Below are 12,380 nucleotides of genomic sequence, written 5' to 3' on the forward strand. Positions count from 1 at the left end.
AATGCTAATCAGTTTCTAAAACGTATCATTTGCAAGCAGTTCAAGTACTCTTCGTAGTTTATTATGTTTGGCAATACTCCATAGCATGATTTTCTAAAGAAATTCAATATCCTGATGAAAATGTCTGCAGCAACAACAATGACAATATTCTTATGAGATGTACAAAGAATCTTTATAAGTAGAATAGATAAGAAATTGAACACTGCTGACAAGACATCCATCTTCAATGTCAGATATGATTAGTTGTCCATTGCTGCCGCATTGAAGGTTGCCGAGAGCATAAACTTACGTTAAAATACTAGCAAAAAGCTTTTAGGGTGTCTGAATCTGAGAATTATAGAATTATCTAGACTCTCTGGTCTCATATAATATGATAAAAAGAAAATACATCTGCTTGGCTGACATGTCATTTTAAGCTCAACAGGGTAAATGAATTTATCTTTGCTCTGGAAAAATAGGAAGGTTTCTATGGATTTGGATTTTCCTAATGAGTCTTGCATCCTCTTATTACATTTTCATGTGCAAAAACATAATTAATGCCATCAATTGTCCCAATATCAATTTTAAATTGATTAATTAATTAACATCCCAAATGTTTCTCCCTGTCCCCCGTCTTAGACTACTTATCCCATTTCACCCACACTCTGCCTCACATTTGATGGGGTAGACACTCCCCTTACTTCTCCATTCTGCCAATCAAGTTTGGGCATGATTAGGCACATCATCTTCTGCTGAGGCCATATATGGCAGCCCTGTGTTACATATGTGTTGTAGGTCTCGGAACAGCATATGTGTTGTAGGTCTCGGAACAGCATATGTATGCTCTTTGGTTGGTGTCTCAGTCCCTGGTAACTCCAACGAGTCCAGGTTGGTTGACACTGTTGGTGTTCCTGTGGGGTTGCCAATTAGAATGACTGAGATATAAAAACACTTATATATGCATATGTGTTAGGTAATAACATGAATTTTCCTAGAAAAATAACTCCTTGAGATGAGAAAATAACCTGAGAAAATTACTGAAAGTTTGAATAAACTTAAGGTCTTCATCACTGGGAACTAAACCCATAATAAACTTTGAGAGAATTTAGTCAGACTTAACCACAGAGATGATAATTAACCCTGAGCCAGGAAGGAAATGGCTCAGGACTCATTAAAATTTTAACACCTTGATTTTTTTTCAATGTTAGAGTTCACAGAAAAGATGTGCTGTAGAATACAGCTGAGCCTATAGATGAACTTACAGCTACTGCTCTGAAGAGAACACTGATATGCTGCAAACATTCAGTTAAATTCATATTTAGAATTTGTAAGTAAATGAAGTACTTATTTACAGAAAATGTTCAATATTCTTCAGCATTATTCAGCAATTAAGTGTCATGTTATTCTAATAAAAACATTTAAGTATTAATAAAATTAAACATAGCACTTAAAATAGCTTTTATTTCAAGAGCAGATCTTAATTTTCCACACCAAGTAAATGGCACAGCTCATACAATGTATTTTGTGATTCTCATTTTTATAGACACAGGAGGATACAAAAATTAAAATAAAATACAGCAAAATATAATGAACATTTGTAAAGTAAGGAACTCAGATACTGGAGCAATTCATGCATTATTCTAATTCATTCCACTGGGGGAACTCAGAAGAAACTTGTTCATTCAATACAGCTGAATGGTAGAAATACTGAGATAAAATCACTTATTAACTCACTAATATCACTCTCACTTTCTTAGCAATGAGACAAACTTGTAGAGGTTCTGACACGTAAATATATAAACAATTTAAAATCCCAAATGAAATATCATTGCAATAACAGCTAGTTTTTTTTTTTAAAGCATAAAACCTGACCACCATAGCCCTCCATCTTTTGCAGGCTCTCCATCAAAGGGTGAGACCTATTTCTTTCCCAAATCTCAGTGTTCAATCTTGCATGCTATTAAGACTTACTTCATTCAATTATGAAGAACAAGCTAAATTAAATTTTCCAGCCTACTTATCAAATGTTTGAAATTTTAACTATTGCTAAATTGCTGTGAATGTCTCATGTGGTGAAGTCATTGTGTGTGTGAGTGTGTGTGTGTGTGTGTGTGTGTGTGTGTGCATACGTACATCTGTGTGTCAGAGACATAGGGAAAGAGAGAGATTTTCAGAGAGGAAAAGGTTGGGAAAAAGAGATACACAGAGAAAAGAAAAATATAAGGGAAAAAGAGAGACTGAGAGAGAAAATAGTATAATCCAGAGAATACAGCTAAAAGCATGTTCCTATTCAGGTTCTGTGTATTTTCTAATGACAGCAACTGAATGAACACCCAAAATAGTAATGAGACACATTAGAAAAATTTAGAATCCAAGTATTTAGTGTATTTCATTAGCAGCTCTTGGTAATAGGGATAATTGCTTGGAAAAGTACTAAGTGTTCTGATATAGTATCGTTGAAAACTGCATTTGTTTGCCAAAATCACAATGTGGGCAATATTTTGTAATTGATCACTTTGTCTTACCCTACTTCTAAGTGTTTTAGAAGTAAGCACTCCAGGACTACTGAAGGACTGTGCCTTATTTAGTTCCATGTAAGTCAATATACGGGATTATTAAATATTTGATACCACAAAATTGTTATTTTGCCTTCAGAATACTAAAATATAAATTTCAACCATACACATGCCATTTTAGAAAACAGGGATTTTTGTAACAACCTTCCTTCAGAGTGAGATAATTTGGCTATATATCCAGTCTGCTGTTGTCATAGAATTAACTTACATAGACCTGAAGCTGTTCACTGAAATCAATACATGTCCAACCATGAGAATGAAACTGTCATTATTATTCTACATGTTAAGTGGTAGTATCTGGTCCCTTAAACTGACTGGAAGCAGAATGCACCAGTCAGTATGAGCAGCACCATATGCATGTGAAGAACACAACAGACTTTAGTGTTTGCACAGGAAAGGTGTCACAGGGAGACACAAATGTTCTTATCTGAGCCTAATCAGATGACCCAACCATACAAGTATGTACAGTCTGACCTTGACATAAATCTTTCATATGTGGCATGTGATTGCATTATTGACATTTGTAGCAAATTATGCAGAAAATATACGTATATGAATTTAAGTGTGTTTTCTGCGACTTACTTTTCAAGGCCAACATCTTTGGTTTTAAGAGTTGTAGCCTTTATTTCCTAACTTGTGTCTCTGATTAAACTGACTAAACTGGTAACGTTGAGGGGAACGTCAAAGAGAATAAATTTCATATCTTTATTTGATTTTTATGACCTGTCTTTGGCTTCAACCTTGGCTGGGAAAGCAGTAACAGAAGTGGTGGCAGTCACCACAGAGGAACAGCCTCAAATACAGGTTGAACATTCAAGAAGGCCTTGACTTTTTCAGCAAGTGGGAAGGGTTTCTCAGTCGCTACAAACAATGCCTGGACCTTTTTGTGTCCGCTGATGATAGAGTATGATACTGAGGGAATAGCCGAGCAAACAATTGGGTGAAAAACGCTGGCGAGAAAATAGGACACTCTTTATGAAGTGAGAGTGAAAAGTGCGATGTCTTCTGTGTTAGAATTGCTTTTGCCTAACATTAGGTCATTGGCCCAAAATTGAAAGGGCAAAGGATATTCATCAATGTGACTTTACTGGCTTCCAGTTTTTCTCCAGATTTTATCTCATGGATATCATTCAGCGGTTTCCCTGGAGATTATAATCGTGATGTCTAAAGCTTAGAGAGAAAGGTTTTCTCAGGCCCTTAGACCAGTGCTCTGGGCTGGCGGAGTGACATCATATGGAGCAACGGCACCAGCACTAGTGACAGTTGGCTCTCTACCGGCCAGCATTGTTTTCCTAACTTTGGTGAAATCCTCCTTGATAAACAAAATCAAAGCTCACATTCCCCCGATATGAGGCTCCAGTTTCCCAGACGGCCTTGCTGTCTCAACAATCATCCTCATAAGAGTCGCATCGTCTTTAAACCCTTCGTGGCAATCCCTGATGCCTAGGAAAGACACCAAGACCTGTAAGTCCAACTACTTCCTTACTTCGTTATAGAATCTGAAAATATGGGCTCCAAGCAGATCCTGCAGATCTGAATGTGTTTGAATGTCTCTGAGAGAGAAGGCCATGATGTTGATGGATTAGTTCAATATCTTAATATTAGTCTAGGTTAAGTAATTCTGATTTAGTTATTAGAAATTGGATTGGAGGCTATCTAACATCTAGTTACCTTAATATCAATTGCATATATTTAATGATATATTTATAATATGCGGGAAGCCCAAAAGAATGTAAGAGGAAGTGCATGCATGCATCAAGCCATTAAGACAGAAATCAAGAATCCTCATTACTTTTTACAGACCAAATTTAATTTTATTCTCTATTTATTTATTTGGCATGAGTAAGAAGAATGTTAAACAATAATGTGATGAAAATTGGCCAAATGCATGTCATTCCCAAACATAATTGCTTAAAATATTTAGCAAATATTCCATTTGATAGAAGATGATCTAAAAGCTTGTTACTTCTTTGCATGCCATGCATGATTACCAAATGTTTCATAGAAGCAGGTCCATCAAAGTGTAGCTGCTTTGAAAAACATTGAAATTAATTTCTTCTTGCATTGATGAAAACTAAAACATTTAATTACTGAGATTGTTAAAATGATATGTATCATAGTGTATGGAAATCAGTACTAAATTTCTTAGCAATGACAAATATTTAAAATATACTTAGTTAATTAATTCTTAGTAGTGAGCAGACATCTAATGCATTTGTAGTAATCTGGTTAGAAAAAAAAATCTGTGTTTAAAGTGACCTCTTCCAAGAGTAGCCGTTATAACTGTCTAGGAATGAAGGGAACATAAAGAAAACTATGTTATTTTTAATATGATAAATTATTTCCTCTACATAAGATACTTTTGTTGATTTATGTATACATAATATACAGATATAAAATATTAATATCACAAAATCTGCAAACTAAATTCTCTCTCTCTTGATCTCTATGAAATATAGCATGTGCTATGACTGTTAATTACTTTTCTTACTATTTATTGCATGATGCATTGATATGTTGACATTCGAGCTACACAGAGTACTGATTTATATCAGTGTTTTATTGAAGTTAGCCAGTTGCATATAATACCCTTACTATATATTGTGAACGATTTCCAAAGGTAAACTGCCAGAGGGTTATCTGCTATTTTAGTATTAACTTTGTTTATGAGTAAGCATATAAATATTAAATATCGACATAATTTCTTCAATAAACCTTATTTCAATATTCTTTTCCTGATGTTTACAAGTGTTGTTTCACTACTTAAATATAAATATATGTAAATGAATCAATTGCACAAAAAATGATTCCTCTAAGCATGGAATGAGAAAGCTCTTTACGGTTCTGCCTCGTTTCCTCTTCCTCCTCCTCTTCACTTGCTTCACTTTCTCTTCCTCCTCCTCTTCACTTGCTTCTTTTCCTCTTCCTCCTCCTCTTCACTTGCTTCGTTTCCTCTTCCTCCTCCTCTTCACTTGCTTCTTTTCCTCTTCCTCCTCCTCTTCACTTGCTTCTTTTCCTCTTCCTCCTCATCTTCACTTGCTTCTTTTCCTCTTCCATTTTTTAAAAGACAGGATTCTTTGTGTACCCCTGGTTGTCCTGAATATTGCTCTGGAGATCAGGCTGGCCTGAAACTCAAACTGAAACTCTCCCTTGTGTTGGTATTAAAGGCATGCCTGGGTAGAAAGCAGTTTGCTTCTCAGCATGATGTGGGAAATAGATTTCACAGGACAGGAAAATTAATTTAACATGCTTAATTGGACAAGAAAACAATAATAGAGATTTCAAAGTATAAAGTGTTCTGGGAATTAAAGCTACTAGCATTTACTAATCTTCATACCTATGAACTGCTGTATATTCCGTAGAGAACATTGTAAGACTGATGATTTCACAACAATAGTTAGAATGACTGTGAGTCAGTTTATGAGGAAAGCAATATATATTATAAACGGAAGTAGATTTCAAAGATCTGAGACCATTACCAATGTGTCCATGAGATAACATTGAATATATTTAGTCAGATAAGCCTTATCACAAAATTAACATTAAACCTCAGGTACCTTTTTTTTTTTTTAGCTGAACAATCTATGATGTGCAAGCGTAGAATTACCTTAAAGCATAGAATTATCCAAGTAAATGTACACCATTCTATTTAAAAATCTTCAAAACCATAAAAGGACTCTTTAATAGGAAGATGACGAGCATCAGATCATAGAATCAACTACTAAAATTAAGAGAGTTTTAGATATGACTCGTGGTTTACAGACACTGTTGAAAAGCTCTGAAACTGGAAAACTGGCAAGATGAAGTATATTAGGATGTACCACCTGGAAAATCTCATACGAACTGTTACAATTGCACCGTTATTTGAAAACTTTATGATTTTTGAATCACAGTGCAGGAAGCACAGATGGAGGAAATGATAAGAAGGCAAATTCTCCCTCTTGAAGCAGCTTAAGTTCACCCATCACACGGTTTTCTAATGTATACGAGCACACTCTAGGCAGTGAAGGCAGCCGCTCGGCTCTCAGTGATAAGTGCTGCGATTTTGTGTATCATTTCATCTCATTTTGGATGTTGGCAGGATGTAATAATTTGATAATAAATGGAAACATCTTTAAGCACATAGTTGGAGGCAAACAGCAATTGCTCGTCTTCCATGTTTATTGCATTTACTCCATTTATCGTTGCACTTGTAATCAAGGAGACAGACAGCAACTGATGAAGCCGGGGCCAAAATAACAGCACACTGCAGAAAGTATTGGGGTGTTTAAACAAATCAGAATGTATTTAAATGTTAGTGCTCCCAAAAAAGTATTTAAAACTCATTCATTGGTAAATTAGAAAAATCTAGTGAAAATATGAAATCAAATAGAAATTTTTCTCCAAATATGCTGAGTAAATTCTCATATTTACTGTAATTGGTCTATGAAATATGCTTCTCACTGAATATAGAGGCTGCAAAACAGCTTTATGCATTTCTTTAAAATGCAAAGTGATGGAACTAGACAGTATTAAGGAGAAAGTCACTTGAATCAGAATAAATAATAATCCCAATTATTGGCCTCACTCAGAGTTTTATGTTTTGTTAGGGCTGTTTTCTGCCATACTGAAATGTATTGCTTTTCCTGGTTCTGGTACAGAAAGCCAATTTACATAAAAACACATTGTGCTTAATTGAGCAGCTAATTATATGAAAATGACTGTCAGTCAGGCAATAGTAATTGGCTATTTTCAAAGTAAACAATGGTTTAGTGAATTTCACTACCTTTTTTCATTGTGGTTTTTCCCTGAACACAATTCCATAATTGCTCTCTATATATTTGATGCATATTCAAGATATACTCATCACATGGTATGAAGATTAAAAGAAAATTTAACATATTTGGCTGAATTATAGTTAATTAATAATAGACATCACTACATGTAACATCATTATAATAGACACTTTTCAGATATATTCATTTTTACACCAGCACTTGGTGGTGCCCTAATATAAATTTCTTGCATTATACAGAGATTAACACAGACACCCACAACTGGAAAATGTGCAGACAGGAAGAGATTTTGAAGATCTCAGTCCTATATAGATTGCCTTCACTGATCAATCCCCTCCCTTTGGGGCTCAGGGATCCATGAGGAAAACAATTAAAAAGACTGTAAGAGTCAAAGATGATGGATAAGTCCAAGGAAACAGTATCTTCAAGACACAATAGCACTGATGGACATGTGAACTACAGAGGTTTATACCTGCACAGCTTCAAGACACATACTGTTCAATACTGAGAGGACAGAGTGGATATGGGGTCCTGCCCGTAACCATGAAGCTATGTACAATTGATACACATTGGGAGAAGGAAAAAATAATGCTTCTCTATGGCAGTGACTCTGGAAAATTGCCAATTAAACTTCAGCAGCGTCTTCATATCCAGAAGCAGTTGGTCAGCACAAAGAAGATTCTACATATTTGTGTGTGATTGTAGGAGATGAGGGCTTTTTGTTTGTTTGTTTTGGTAATTTTTTGGATTGTCTTTTACTATATTCATTTTTGTTTTTGAAAAGAGCAAGTGCAAGAGAGCGAGATTGAGCTAGAGCAAGAAAGGGAGAGCGAGCAAGAGCAAGAAAGGGAGAACGAGCGAGAGCAAGAGAGAGTTGTATCGAAAGAGAGAGAGAGAGACAGAGAGAGAGAGAGAGGAGAGACAGAGAGAGACAGAGAAAGAGTCAGAGAGAGACAGAGACAGAGGCAGAGAGAGTTAGAGAGAGTGCTTTGGGGTTTTAGGGACCTACAAAGGTGGTTCTGGGAGGAGAAAATCTGGAAATTGTCAGACAGTTAAATGTTATCAAAATATACAGCATGAAAAAAGTTTTCTAATGCAAATAACTTAAAATAACTTTAAAACTACAAACTACTTGCTTTTTTTCTCGATCTTTATTAAATTGGGTATTTCTTACTTACATTTCAATTGTTATTTCATTTCCCGGTTTCCAGGCAAACATCCCCCTAACTCCTCCCCCTCCCCTTCTATATGGGTGTTCCCCCCCCCATCCTCCCCCCATTACCACCCTCCCCCCAACAATCACATTCACTGGGGGTTCAGTTTTGGCAGGACCAAGGGCTTCCCCTTCCACTGGTGCTCTTACTAGGATATTCATTGCTACCTATGCAGTTGGAGCCCAGGGTCAGTCCATGTATAGTCTTTGGGTAGTGGCTTAGTCCCTGGAAGCTCTGGTTGCTTGGCATTGTTGTTCATATCGGGTCTCCAGCCCCTTCAAGCTCTTCCAGTCCTTTCTCTGATTCCTTCAACAGGGTTCCTGTTCTCAGTTCAGTGGTTTGCTGCTGGCATTCGCCTCTGTATTTGCCTTATTCTGGCTGTGTCTCTCAGGAGAGATCTACATCCGGTTCCTGTCGGCCTGCACTTCTTTGCTTCATCCATCTTATCTAGTTTGGTGGCTGTATATGTGTGGACCACATGTGGGGCAGGCTCTGAATGGGTGTTCCTTTAGCCTCTGTCCTAAACTTTGCCTCCCTATTCCCTCCCAAGGCTATTCTTGTTTCCCTTTTAAAGAAGGAGTGAAGCCTTCGCATTTTGGTCATCCTTCTTGAGTTTCAAGTGTTCTGTGCATCTAGGATAATTTGAGCATTTGGGCTAATACCCACTTATCAATGAATGCATGCCATGTGTGTTTTTCTGTGATTTGGGTAGTGGTTTAGTCCCTGGGAGCTCTGGTTGGTTGGCATTGTTGTTCTTATAGGGTTGCAAGCCCCTCCAGCTCTTTCAATCTTTTCTTTAATTCCTCCAAAGGGGTCCCGTTCTCAGTTCAATGGTTTGCTGCTAAGCATTTGCCTCTGTATTTGACATGCTTTGGCTCTGTTTCTCAGGAGACATCCATATCCAGTTCCTGTCAGCATGTCTTTCTTAGCATCATCAATTTTATCAAGTTTGGTGGCTGAACATATATGGACCGTATGTGGGGCAGGCTCTGAATAGTCGTTCCTTCAGTCTCTGCTCCAAACTTTGTCTGCGTATTTCCTCTTATGGATATTTTTGTTCTTCCTTTAACAGACTGATGCTTCCTCACTTTGTTCATCCTTGCTTTGCATGGTCTGTGTATTGTACCTTGGGTGATTCAAGTTGTAGAGCTAATACCCACTTATCAGTGAGTGCATGCAATGTGTGTTTTTCTGTGTTTGCTTAAGTCACTCAGGATGATATTTTCCAGTTCCATCCATTTGCCTATGAATTTCATGAAGTCATTGTTTTTGATAGCTGAGTAATATTCCATTGTGTAAATGTATCACATTTTCTGTATCCATTCCTCTGTTGAAGGGCATCTGGGTTCTTCCCAGCTTCTGGCTATTATAAATAAGGCTGCTATGAACATAGTGGTGTATGTGTCTTTGTGGTATGTCATTTTACTTTCTTCAACCAATGATTATGTTAATTCTTCTTAGTCGGAGATGAACAGTAGAAATTATTTGTTGATTTTCACATGTCATCATAAGACCTTATCTCTATTATAATTTTTAAAAGTAAAATAGTATTTAGTTAGTCTGCTTTTATGGAGGAGTTTCAGCATAACCTTGGACATTTAGAGACGAAAGATTTTACTGTCACTTTCAGTTTCAAAACGTGATCCCATGTCTTTTATAGCCAGACATATAACAATAACAGGGAGGCAGCATGATATTGGTGCAATAGCTGAGGGATTACACGTATCTAAAAGCAATAGGCAGAGATAGAGGTAGGGGTAGAGGTAGAGAGATACAGGTTGTGGTAGAAAGAGAGGGGCGTGGATATGGATAGGTACATGTAGGACTTAGATTTAATAGATGGATGGATGGATGGATGGATGGAAGGATGGACGGATGAGTGGGTAGATGTATGTATGTATGTATGTATGTATGTATGTATGTATAGATGGATGGATGGACAGATAGCGAAAGCTAAAGAAAAATGGGAGTGGCATGGACTTTTCAACAGTCAAAGCTTGCCCCCAGTGACAAACTTCCTCTGCAAGATAATAACACAAGTCCTTTCCAAAATGTTCTCCAAATTAGAAATAAAGCATTCAAATATATAAGCCTGTGTAGTCTCTACTTTTCAATTACATTTTTCTTTTAGTACTTAGTGATACCTATCAATACAGATGACAGAGATATAGACATAGATATAGATAACTATCACAATGTTGGAAACGATCCAAAACAGTGTCTTATGAATTTGGCTCCTATATCAAAGTGTGTACCCAGCACAGCCAGGATATGTTGCTGATTCTCACTGCTGAAGGAAAAGGCATTGAGACAATAGGACAGGGTGTCCTTAACACCATATTCCAGCTTATAGTTTAATTACTAAACGCAATAAAACTGATTGTTACCTTTTTAATATAACTCAAGAACAAGCCATTTAAAAGCGAAATTTGCACAGCTCTACAAGATGTTCTAAGTGCCATTCTTCTATGGGAATTGTGACTAACTCTTCTTCTATTTCCACTCTTTAGGGTAGTGATAGAAGAATGGGAAGCCAGGCAAGGATGAATTACACACATCCTTTTCTGTTTTCATACTCCAATTCGTTGTCCTTGAGGGCATATATGAACTTGCTAGGATTTTTCTACCCACATTTTAAGCCTATGAGTCCCTGATTATGTTACTTGTGAAGGGTGTTCTCCCATATCTTCTCTAGACAGTAGCTGTCAGAACAATTTTTCCTCTAGACAAATTCCTGAGACAAGATTTTGGTATGTTTTCAGTTGCATAATCTTGAGGGCAGCAGGAAACTTTTGCCTTTTTATCTTGCCAAAGGCTGAGAGGACCCCTGCAACATACTGAAGCTGACAGCCTGGACAGCCTGGCCTCTATTTATTGTATTAAAGGTAATGCCTTATTTTTATTAGGGTATACAGAAAATAAGTAGATGAAATTAGTAAACAAAACTCAGTATAAAATGGATGAAGGTACTTAATGGCTTCATGAACAGATTTTTGCATCAATCATGTGTGTGCGTGTGTGTGTGTGTGTATACATTCACCTACCTGTAATTTTTAGTGTACTATGACACAGTGAATTGCTTGAATGTGAATGGTGTAGCATGAAATTACTGTTCATTATAGTTATGAAAGAAAATAAATAGGGAAAATAAAGCCATCTACTGGACTTATTATTAAATTAATGATAAATTTAAAGATATCTAAATCTTTTTCAAAATATTGCTCCCACTGTCATGAAATAATACTTATCTCAGGTTAGATCATTTCCAAAATTTCCGATGAAGTGTCACTTTAATGAGTTAATTTACCCTCTCTTAGACAAGTAATTCCTATTTTTGTACCTCATAACACATTATTTCAGCCTTACTGAAAATCCCACACGTTTTGTAAACACTGAGATCTAGTGATGTTTAAACAAGCCACTTACCTTCCTGATACAGATAGCAAACACTAACTGACTCCTGAAATGATTATGAAAATAGACTATTAAAAATAGACTATTTCTTGAGTGTCTCAAAAGTTTAAACTATTACCGAATGTTTGAAATTAATAGTGATTTGATTTTTTAATCCCAAAAATTCAAGAACTGTAAGAAAAGGTTAATATGTTGAAAATTACAATGTTGTTCAAATAATACTTGGAAAAAGAAAATATTCTCAATGAAAAACCAATTATGAAAAAAAAGAAAAGAAAAACCAAATACAGAGAATTGACTGTAAAAAAATAAGAATAATAAACAACATGGAATCTCAAGTGAAAATTATGCTAATGTGCAATATATACAATGAGACTTCTGATGTGAGATTGAAATAGAGAAAATAATTTATGCATCAAATA

General features: G+C 36.2%; 1 long non-coding RNA gene across 1 annotated transcript in view; it reads left to right on the top strand.

The window, feature by feature from the left end:
* The first annotated feature begins 3,339 nt into the window (after positions 1 to 3,339).
* LOC102555656 (uncharacterized) overlaps positions 3,340 to 12,380 on the top strand; it is a 348,348-nt gene continuing 339,307 nt past the window's right edge. Inside the window, 1 exon segment of the long non-coding RNA NR_190574.1 lies at positions 3,340 to 4,019. This is a non-coding gene — a long non-coding RNA (uncharacterized LOC102555656).

This window comes from Rattus norvegicus, chromosome 2 (genome assembly GCF_021556685.1).
Source record: "Rattus norvegicus strain SHRSP/BbbUtx chromosome 2, alternate assembly SHRSP_T2T, whole genome shotgun sequence".
NCBI classification, from domain to species: domain Eukaryota; kingdom Metazoa; phylum Chordata; class Mammalia; order Rodentia; family Muridae; genus Rattus; species Rattus norvegicus.